The sequence below is a fragment of the Cryptomeria japonica genome, chromosome 5, assembly GCF_030272615.1.
Source record: "Cryptomeria japonica chromosome 5, Sugi_1.0, whole genome shotgun sequence".
In the NCBI taxonomy this organism is placed as follows: domain Eukaryota; kingdom Viridiplantae; phylum Streptophyta; class Pinopsida; order Cupressales; family Cupressaceae; genus Cryptomeria; species Cryptomeria japonica.
This window is the reverse complement of record NC_081409.1, coordinates 847239433-847252079: the sequence shown is the minus strand read 5'-3', so window position 1 is coordinate 847252079 and position 12647 is coordinate 847239433.

Genomic DNA, 12647 nt, shown 5'->3' with positions numbered 1-12647 from the left:
AGTTACTCCTTCCTCATTTTCTATGTAGCATTGTTTACTATTCTTGAATCTATATTTGTTCTGGTTAGGCTTACAATTTTTCTTAACTCTTTCCTCAAACCTTGCATTCTTTTCAGGACATCTAGATGCAAAATGACCAATCTTATTACATGCAAAAAATTTAAAAGGTGCTTTTCCTTCATACTTACTTCATGTCAGTCCTTTAGGTACTCTTCTAGAAAATAGGGCTTCAAGTTGCTCAAGTTCTTCATCTTCTTTCCTCATGTCCTCCAATTCCTTTGCATATGGGCATGTGCACAAAGATGGTGGTTAAAAAAGTGGACACCACCCAAAAAAAACTTGGAAAAATAGGCAGTGCGTACACGGTTTTAAAATTTCAAATTCCAGTGTACATGCTTAGGTTTGTTCTTCCCGAGCCTAGAAAAGGTAGCGCGTATGCACTAAGCTTAGGAAACTAAGCGTGTACGCGCTACGCCTAGGAAAATCAGCGTGTACGCACTACTTATAGGAAAATGAGCATGTACGTGCTAATAATCCTAGTAAAACCGCCTACGCGGTGCCTGATGAAAAAAGTTTTTTAAAAAAACTGGGTCCTCATTTACCCAAAAAGTGCATTTTTTACTTTCTTTTTTTCCCATTTTTTAAGCTAAACCGTGAACGGGGTGTGAAATTTGTCCTCAAGCTATGGATCAAGGTTAGTTTTTTTTTTTTTTGTTTCTTTCTAGTTTATGCAATTTGTTTTACATTTTGAATTTAATTTCATTAATTTTGATTAGGTTTTTTCATTTTTTGTTTCAAAAACCAAATTCTTCTAATCCAGAACAAGAACAACAAAATGCACCTCTTGAAAACCCACAAGAACAACCAAATGCACCTCCTGAAAACACACAATAACAACCCCCAATTCCTCCTTTTGACCACATAGCCGAAACACAGGAAGAATTAATTAATTAGTTAGGGCAAAATACATCCAAAATCAATAGACTGATTGTAAAATTGAAAACTTTTGAACTTGACCATCATCAATCCCTTGCCACTAGCCTAGAAACATTAGCTAGTGGTGCCATAGCTGTTTCCATTGAAATTATCAAATGGGGAAGATTTAGGGATAGGTGTCATCAATTCTATGCCAATGGGCTATCATACGATGGAGTTAAAAACAAAAATATTTCTAAACAACAAATATGTGCCCTTTTTGTTGACCCCAAAACTGGTTAGTCATTACCTCCTAATGCAAAGAGGTTTCCCATATATTGGTGTACCAATGTGTAGATGAAGAATCTTTTTTTGCAAAGGTGGTGGATAGTCTTTGACGATCCACCTTGTAATAATTATGAGGTGCCATTATATTTTTTGAGAAAAATATATTGTGAGTTTGTGCTCAATGTGCACCCAAATTATTTTGACATGAGAGAGTTTCATGGTAGAGGTGGTGGCTCTGCCCAAGATAGACTTGGAGCCCGTAGGCGATTAGCCGCGGAGAGTCACCGCCCCCTAGCACCCAAACTCAAGGTGCAACAGGCTGTCCCATTAGAGTTGAAAGAGTCGATGGAGCTACAGACTCTTCAGGCAGCCACAGTATTGACTGGTGCCATCATCCAACATGGGACATCATTAGCACACCCTATTGTATTGGATGATGAGCCGTTAGAGGGTGACAGAGAGCCCATCGAGCATATGTGTGTCAATTGATTGGGGATAGATGATACAGTCGGTGCAGATGGATACTCATATCATCTATGCATGATTTGTAGTTGTAGATGTCAGGCTCACACAGTTGAGGATGTTGTGCTAACAGATGAGTTGATGGACATGGTGTTTGCCCATGAGCCACAGACACAGGAGTGTTGATTTGAATTCATAACATTTTATTTATCAGTCACTTTAATTTTGTAATTACATAAATGAATTTTCATTTATACATCGATTTAAATTGAGACAAATAATATGCATTTCAGGATGCAGCAGCAGTATCCCATACACCTCCCCCAGTTACCACAGCTGTAACTTCGACGCTTGAGGTATAAATTTTGTAACATGTTAAAATAGAATAGTACACTTTGAATTCAAAAAAATACAAGATATACTAACTATCTTTAATGCTTGGTCCAATTTCTGGTTTGTAGGTGTTGACAGGGGATGAAATGTCCTAGATTGATGACATCACGCTGTCGGCAATCGATTTTGGCCTACAAGGCTATACGGTATCATATTTTGTACAACTCTTTTTATGTATTGTTTTTATGGAATATGCAAGTCATTTCATTTTAGATTTTTAAAATTATGTTTAATTTATTATCTGTACTAATATCTCATGTTAATTTTCTATTTTTAGGGCACCCCCTCCGCATCTAGTGCTCGTCCGAAGAAAAAGAATATCTCGAAGATGCCAAAACATGTGAAGAAGGTAATTGAACACATTTTTAGTTGTACAATTGTTTGAAAATGTTGAAATCAAGTATTAGTTGGGGTTTGTAGATTGATTAGTGTTTTTTGTCTATTTTACATGTACAGCGGCCATTGAGCTTTGTGGATATGTTGAATGCACCTGATTCACCCGCAGATCAAGAGAGGGCGGAGGTATGTATCTCTACTTTATTTTCTTGATTTCATGATTATATGCATGCGTACATGTGAACTTGTGATATATTATAATCTTATAATTTTTTCATACAGGAAATATCCATACCTATTTCATCAATGGCGAACCCTCCTCCTTGCACTGGAGAAGCATCTCATGATCCAGTACACTTTTGTTTGATATGTAAAATTAATTGTTTTCAACCTTCAATACTTATCATTATATTAATTGTATTTAATCTTTGTACATTTTTTGTATAGGTAATAGCGTCAGTTTCTACATCGATGGTGAGCCATCCTCAGTCCATTGGAGAAGCATCTCAGGCACAGGTACGTCATTGTTTTCTATATTATATCTTTTAAGTGTTTTTGATATATTTATGTTAGTACATTGTATTAATTATAAACTTAATCTACAATAGACTCCTTCGCGGTATGGCCATAACGTGGATCGATTTAAGTATGTCTTCAAGAAAACTTCTAAGAGTGACAAGGAGAGGAGAGTGAAGACATTAGCTCCTAGATCAGCTGATGAGGTAATCTACATTTCAATTGCAAAGGAATTAAAGTTAAATGCATAGTTATGATGTCAATTGTGAACTATTTTCTACAAAAGAATTCTAACTTGGCTTTTGAATTGTGGTTTTGCAGCCATCTACAGAGCCACATACTGTGCTGAAGAGGCTTGATTTTAATGATCCACCACAAGTTTAGGATCATATAGTGTTAGTTTTGGTCATAGAATAACCAATACATGTAGATATATTCTACTTTTTTATTATATATCGATTTGGACATGGCATATGCCACATTTTTGTAATACTTGTATTGACTTGGCAGACATGCCTTTTTATATATATATAAATATCGATATTCGATCCAATAAATGTGTAATGAGTTCATTATTTTGTATTCATTGTATTTTGTGGTTGTTCATTTATAAATTTAAATGAATATTTGCATATATAATCAACAATATGAATATAAAGAACAAAAATATATGATATAAAGCATTGCAATCGTGGAATATGATTTGATAAAATTTCTAAAATGTTGAATTAACCCTACAAAACTCCTTGTATTCAGTTCATTATTGTGTATTCGCTATATTTGGTGGCTACCCTTTTATAAATTTAAATTAATATTTGCATATGTAATTAACAATATGAATATAAACAACAAAAATTGACAATATGAATTTAAACAAAAATGTGTTTGGTGAGAGAGCACCCTCACACTCGCAATGGTAAAATTTTATTCCTCATGTGCATAAATCAACATCACGAGTGCATCCAGGTGGGCATGTTTATGCTAGGCATGCCCCTGTCATGCATCCCAAAGCACCAGAATGTCAAGAGTCATACCCTACCGGTGAGATCTCTCAAGTGCCTTGAGTCCAAAAAATTATCAAAATTTGATGGACTATTTCTTCCAATCCACAACACAAATGGTCAATCTGTTTGATCTCATGGGGTTGCGTGAGGCTCCTCTACAATGGCCTATCTTGGTTTTTGATGACTCAGAGCCATTTTCAATTAGTAGCATTTTTTCGCCTGCTCAAAAAATCGTCAGTTGTTTGCAAGGAAAAGTTGCAAGATTGGATAGAATTGATTATGTTCCTCGTGTGCACAAACTGACATAATGAGCGCATTTGGGTGGGCATGTTTATGCTAGGCATGCCCTTGTCATGCATCCCAAAGCACCAGAATGTTGAGAGTCATACTCTACCGGTGAGATCTCTCAAGTGCCCTGAGTCCAAAAAATTGTCAAAAATTGATGGACTATTTCTTCCAATCCACGACACATATGGTCAATCTGTTTGATCTTGTGGGGTCATGTGAGGCTCATCTACAATGGCCTATCTCAGTTTTTGACGACTCGAAGCCATTTTCAATTAGTAGCATTTTTTCACCTGCTCAAAAAACTGTCAGTTGCTTGCAAGGAAAAGTTGCAAGATTGGCTAGAATTGATTCTATTCCTCATGTGCACAAACCGACATCATGAGCATGTCTAGGTGGGAATGTTTACACTAGGCATGCCCCTATTGTGCATCCCAAAGCACCAGAACATCAAGAGTCATACCCTACTGGTGAGATCTCTCAAGTGCCCTAAGTCCAAAAAATTATCAAAATTTGACGGACTGTTTCTTCTAATCCACGAGACATACAGTTGATTTGTTTGATCCCATGGGGTTGCATGAGGCTCCTCTATAATTGCCTATCTTAGTTTTTGACTACTCGAAGCCATTTTCAATTAGTAGCATTTTTTTGCCTGCTCAAAAAACCATCAGTTGCTTGCAAGGAAAAGTTGCAAGATTGGCTAGAATTGATTATGTTCCTCGTGTGCACAAACTAACATCACAAGCGCATCTGGGTGGACATGTTTATGCTAGGCATGCCCCTATCATGCATCCCAAAGAACTAGAACATCTAGAGTCATACCCTACCGACGCAATGTAGAAGTTGCTTGACAACTTTTTTGACAATTTTTTTGACAACAATGACAATTTTTGCTCAAGTTGTATCTAGTCTCAATCTATCACCCCTATGACCCGATAATGACTCAAATAATTATCCATGATTATACAAGAATCAAGAATGCTCATGATTGACCAAGGACACATCACATATACTCAAAACATAGTCACAAAACATTGTCACATATTATTCAAATCAGCTCTTGGCTATTTGATTATACAAAAAATTGTCTTACAAATAATCTCCTGGGCTTTTATACAAAATTTGGCATTACAATATATGTGATTCAGCTCATCGCCATTTTAATATACAAATCATCTCATGGGATTTTATACAAAATTTGGCATTATAATATGTGCGACTCAGCTCATCGCCATTTTAATATACAAAATTTGGCATGTACATATGTACAAATCAACTCATTGCCACTTAAATATACAAAATTATGCCCCTAAACATGTAAAAATCAGCTCATGGGCATTTATATATACAAAAAATGAATATAGAACAATTCGTCGACGATTTATACAAAATTCTCAAAATTATTCTACTCTGAACCGTAGAATCAATCAAGTGAGCCTTCAGGATCAGCTCTAACCCATATTGTGTCAAGTATTGCCTTGTGGTCAGATTCACAAACTTTCCAAAAAATCTTGTTATGAGGTCTACCACGATACTTCATCAAATGAATATTTGTTGCAACAACAAGGTTAGAGAAATGAAGAATATGTCTATGTTTCAAAGTCCTCGAACAACCAAACATCAGAATTCTTGATAGGGTATCTCTGAAGCCATGTTCTTGTCACGACAATAGACCCTATTGGGTACTCAATACCCTCTCTATCAATGATTGTGGCTGTCAATTTTCTTTTAGGCTCAACAAAATGACACAAATAGTAATCTGTTCCTTCTTCATTGTTCTCTTCTACAACAATTGCATACACATGACCTGCATTTTATAAAGTGTTAATTAATACCAAAAATAAAGTATGATGTACAACAAAATGAACCTGTTTATGGTGAAAATGGATAACAATAATAATGATATTGAAAGGCTAAATGAATTCAACCACAAAACTCTAGCCTAACAACAACAAAGATCCACCATAACATATGAAGATTTCCTAAGACAATGCAAATGAAATGAAATCACAAAGATTATACCATCACATGTCCAATAGGGTTTGGATCTCCATTCTTCCTATCTCCATTGATCTTGCTTGATATATTTGCTCTCAGATTTTATGTGCACAAGAGCTCAACAAAGAACGGAATGTGGTTGCAAAAAGGATTGCCTATGTTCAAAAGCGTAGTGTAGTCAAGTAGTCAATGGGGGGTTTGCATTGATTGATTAGGGTTGATAATGAAGGAAGCATCTCCTTATATAGAAAACACTATATGAAATGGAGGGATAAGATTGAGAGGTGTAAAAGGAGGTCGGCTATGATTAGAGGGTAGGTAAAAGAAATAATAAAATAATGAAAGGGGTAGGTAGTGTATGAATTAAGAGATGAATGACATGTGTCATGGGTAGAAAAGGTTAATGAATTATTTAAATAAATAAAGATTTATTTAATTAATAGAAGGAGTGAGATCAATTAAATAAATAAGATATTTATTCAATTTAGGAAAAGGATAATTTAAATAAATAAATGTATTTATTTAAATGAGAAATAAGGCTAGAAGAGGATAAATGAATTAATTAAATAAATAAAGATTTATTCAATTAATAGAAGAATTAAGCTTAGATAATTAAATAAATAAAATATTTATTTAATTAGACTGGACAATTTTGGGTGTCTACAGAACCAAAAAGAATACTTGCAAAAAAATTAACTAAAAAAATCACCTGAATCCACTAGGTCGGATACATGGTCAAAATCCACTGATGTCTCCATCTGGCTCAATTGTAGTGCTTTGGGAATTTGATATGAATCAATGGGAACCAATGGTCTAGAAGACCATTTGTCAACCTACTCTTGTGATTCACATTCTTCCCACAAATAATACATGAATGGAGAGAAAAAACATACCATCTGTCTCGTATAAATTACTAGTGAACTTGAATTTGAACTCATAAACGAGTGCATGTCACTCGATCCTGCAACTGTATAACAATCTAGATAGTTTTTAATGTTAGATTCAGTAATCAACCAAAAATATCTACGAACCAATGACGTACTTGGATTACCTAGACCCATCGTAGACTTACACCATCGCACAATTGTTTCTGCATCTACCAACTCAGCACCACCTTCGTACTTCAATTCTTCCCTGGCTAGGGCTCTTTTCACACATGCTCCTGCATCATCATGCTCTCCCTTACCATGTCCAGCCTCAGTGAAATTCCAAAAATGTTTTACACTGCTTGTCACATGCATCCTTGTCAGCCAATAAAACATCCTTGCATTCTTGAATTGTGTGGTGCAATTATCTGACCATATTAAGTGTCAGTTGTATCGTATGTTCCTTTCCCTTAAACTATCATAGAAAACTTTAAAGCATCCTTGTACAAACTCTGATGAATAAGTATGATCATAAATTATGTAGAAGTGATACTCTCTTACAACCTTTCTATCCTCCTCTGTGCTATCATCTGCATGCATGAATGCTATGTGTACAAAAATAGAAACTTGTGTAGAGTGATAATACATGGATTGCACTTCATTTTGAGGTTGTAGAGTATAATTTTCAGCAAAATCAATAATAGAGACAATGGTGCCAAGAGGAAATGTGTCCTTACACAACCTGAATTTCTCATCTAACCATCAAGCTCTATGTGTATGCATTATGTACTCATAAACTAGTTTCTCTTGAAACATTTTCATAAATTGAGCTACACATATATCATTTTTCACTAGCTCACATCTCTTCAAATCTTTTCCATCTTTAACTCCATATGTGACCATCTTGTATTTTCCAAAAGAAACTTGTTTCGTACCAATTTCATGTGTGCTCTGCAAATGTATGCATCTTGGTAAACGTTGTAAACTACCACATATAGCACAAGAACCTTCCAAACAAGGCATCTTATAATAAATGCAACCATCATGTCTATTACATAACACACTTGAAATAAATTCTCTTGCCAACTTAGGAGGTGCTTGTATATTACATTCCTGCAAAACATCATTAGTGTGCAAAGTAGAACAAATATGATGAAAAATATCATAATGCATGGAAAATTCAATATGCATCCTACAACAACACGTGGTGCGTACATGATTAATCTTAATATAAAAAGGTTTTGCCATTTCAAAATTGTAGCATCCTAAAATTGCGACACTTGCAATTTCGACCGCATTTAGGTCTTCACGATGGCGATGCAACACTGAACCTGAATGGAGACCCCGAAACTTGTTCATGACACCAAAAACTGCATTTTTTAGCACCCTGGCCTGATCCTCCTTGCACCCTGCTATCCCTGGAGGTGGGACCATGGCGCCCAGCGCCCTGGTCCCCCAAGACTAGGGCACCCAGCGCCCTGGTCCCCCAGGACCATGGCGCCCAGCGCCCTGGTCCCTGGCCCTATTTTGGGCCTGGTCTCTTTTGGGGCTTCGGGTCTTTAAGTTTGCAAATTGGAAAATAATATTTCCTGGTCGGCCTAAGGTCGGGAAAATCAGTCTTTCAACCCTAATTGACAAGTATAAAAACTGCATTTCCTCTCTCATTTTGAGGTAGATGGAAAAAAAGGCGAAAGCGATATTCAAACATTCAAGCATTCAAGCATTCAAGCATTCCTTCAAGCAATTGAGCATTCTAAGTCTCCATTTCAAGGCTAAGTGTTGCATTCAAGACAAGGATTCAACCATTGAAGAGGAGATCACATACAACATACAACATACTACATACATTACACCTTCGCATGTAAGAATACAAACATTCTTACAACAAGGTATCAGTACTTGTTTACATTACAAACATTTACATTTACAGCATTCTCATTTCTTGGTTAATTCCAAAACCAGGGTTTGACCTAAAGGCAAACCCCTCATCCCTAACCCCCCAATCGTCCTCTCTTTTATATGTGTAGGTTGCAAGTACACGGCTATAATTGAAGATCTGGAATCCTTGTGCAGAGACGAACAGATCCACCTTCATTCCACGGATTTTTCGGAGGACCGTGTGCACACCGGGCGCCATCGTCCCGTCAACTTTCACTCAAATTTGCAGAACAGCACCATCTCGACATTTTACTACTAATTCTAGGTCCGCAGCTTCATCCCATATCCCTATCTCTGTTTATAAGCGAATCTTTCCTACTTTACATGCATTCCTAGTTCAATCATTCTTTCCACATTTCTTTACGAAAGAGGGTATCCTTGATGTCTTAACCCTTGAAACTCATATAGAATCCAATCTTGCATTGTGTGGGATTGGATCTTGTGGGTTTCAACCCCTCTTTTGAATGTAAAGTCTCTCCTAAGTGAAAACCATCAACCCTAGTGACTCTCCCTTTCTCTCTCCTTGGAGTTGGGGAGGGGAGAACAACTAGGGTTCGATTTTTCCACTTTACATTTTGGTGAACCCAACGTGAACATCCTCCTTCTGATTATTCATGGTGAGATCTAAAATTTTTGTTTCCTTAATTACATTTCCATGTTTGATCTTTTGCAAATTTTAGAGGCTAATTGCATAAAAACCCTAAAATTTTCTTTTTAGTAATTAAACTTGTGAAATGTTTAATTGTTAATGCTTGTTTTAGATCTACCCTTTTATTGCAAATTGTCAATTCATATTTGTGCTTTAATTCTGAAAATTAAGTGGTTAAATGTGAAAACCCTAATTTTTAAGACCTCCTTGATTCAACCTTTGACTGATAATTTCACTAATCAAAACACTTCCAAATCGGCTGTAACTTTGGATTCCGCAATAAAATCACAATATCTTTCATCCCTGAAAATTTGGAAAAAAGTTGCAAGGACCATGTGCACCCCGAGTGCCATCATCCCCGACATTTTTTCCGAAATTTTGGGAGCTAGATCTTACTGTATTTTTCTACTAAAATCCAGAATTTTGGCTGATTTTATCAATTTTAACACCTTCAAAATTAAAGTCAAAGTTGGTCTAGCGATTGTTTGGATTGAGGCTTCTAATCATTCAAAAATTGTTGAAATTAAAATTCATATCAAAATTGTGTTTCTTACAGTCCTAAATCTGAAAAGTGTGTTAGTATTCATTCGAAATTTCAGTGTTTTATTCAAATTTTTGCAGTTTGTGACTTTTGAAATTAAGTGTTTAATTGCAACAACCTTGATTTCCACTTTCAAATTCGAATTTTGCATGAAATCGAGTCAACTTTTAAATTTCGAAACTTGCATTGCTTTCAGCATTCCCTCTAAAATCATAAAATTCAAAATTTCAGTTTCCCTCTCTTTTTCAAAATTCAAATTTTGCATTTTTTCAACAATCTTGGTAGGGTTCAATTTTGAGATTGCAACTTTAATTTGGCCTATCTACAGATCGTAAAATCACTCAATTTTTTCAGATTAACTTTAAAATCATCATAACTTTCATCCCTGAAAATTTCGAAAAAAGTTGCGAGGACCGTGTGCACTCCGTTCGCCACGGTCCCGGACATTTTTTCTGAAATTTCGGGAGATTGTCTTGATTGCATTTAACAGCTTAAATCTAGGAGATTGGCTGGTTCTATTGAAATTTGTTACCTCTAAAATTCAAAATCTTCTCTCTCTCTTTAGTGCATGAGTTTTACAACAATAAGCCCTACTTACACTATTCCCGTTAGATGAAGCCTTAGAATTAAGTCCTTCCAAGGTGTAATTACCGAGGAGATGGAACCTAATTTGAATGGCCTTTTTAATGAGGACATGGGTAATTCCTCTAATCCTCTTAATGATGAAGAAGCTCTCCATGAGGTTTCTGTAGAACAACTTTCAAAATTGGATAACCAATTTGATGATTTTCGACAATGGATGTCTCAAGAATACCCCGATAGTCAAGCTCTTTCATTAATTGAGGGTCTAAAACATATGGTTCAAAGTGATAAGAATGGAATTGATATTTTGTGTGGTATTGCACACATTGTGGATTCGAATGTGATGCCTATGAAAAGTTGTGCCGAAACCTTAGGTTATACACAACCTCCTACTCAAGTTAATCATTCTATTCCTTTGACGACTTCTATTGCTAGTATACCTACTTTTTCAAACATAATGACTACTTCAATACAAGACATTCCTCCTATGATCACCAGTCACGGGGGCAATCCTTCTTCTTCAATCAATCCTCTTCCTTCATTCAATCCGACTTCTTCATTCATTCCTTCAATGAGTGTCCCTATTATATCACCACAAATGAACATGACGCAAGGGGGCAATTCGTTTAATCATTCCATTCCTCCTTGTAGTGTTCCTCCTGTCCAATCATCTCCTATGACTAACTATCATAGTGTCCCACCACCTTACTCTCTACCTTCTTTTAATAACATAACACCTCCATCACAATCTAACACATCTAATATGAACTCTTCGACTGAAGCGACCATTAACAATCTTGCACAAACTGTCTCTTCTTTACAGCAACAAATTGCTTCTATGAATCAATCTAAGTTTAGTGTGCCCACATTTGATGTTGCGAGCCCACTTTCTCTTGACATTGTTCGAGCTATCCCCCCTAAACATGTTGAAATTCCACATTTGGAGCTTTATAATGGTAAGGGTGATCCTTTAACACATGTTAAGACCTTTCAAACAATATGTACCGATTTTGCTTATGACCAAAGGTTGCTTGCAAAACTGTTTACTAGAACATTAAGAGATAAAGCCCTACAATGGTATTGCTCATTGCCTTCTTATTCTATTACTTCTTTCGAACAACTTGCAAATGCTTTCATTCAACAATTTCAAAACAATATAAGTCCTAAGGTTACTTTGATTGATTTAATGCATTGTAAACAAGGTGTTAAAGAAAAAGTGACTGATTTCATTGGTAGATATAAGCATTTGTATGCTCAAATTTCTTTTCTAGTGCCTGACAATGATATTCAAAGAATCTTTATTTCTAATTTACAAAAAGATATTAGAGAAAAACTCCTATTTTCTGAGTTTACTTCTTTCCAACAGTTGTGCGCAACTCTTCACAATTATCAAGTGACTGTGAGCCAAATGGAACAAGCAATTCCTATGGTTCCGAGTGATAAGGGTGATAGTAGTCAACAACCATTTGGGAAGTTTAAACTGAACAGAGAGTGCATTAAATTCAATGAACACATCATCAACAACAATGTGAATGTGGCATCAGGTGTGCCCCCTATTTCTAAGTTTTTCAAGAAAGAAAGAAAGTTTACTCCTTTGAATGAATCATTGCATAGTATTCTGAATATGTTATTGGAACAAAATGTGCTTACTCTTCCTCCTATAAGGCAAATAGATCCTGCAAAGATTAATTCACCCTATTTTGATAACAAATCTTTTTGTCAATTTCATCATCATCCTGGGCATGATACTGAAAAATGTTTTGCTTTGAAGGGTAAAATTCAAGATTTGATTGATAATAATACTATCTCTGTTTCTGGTGTGAATGATAAAGGCAACACATCTGTAGCTCCTCCTAACCAAAATCTTCATATTT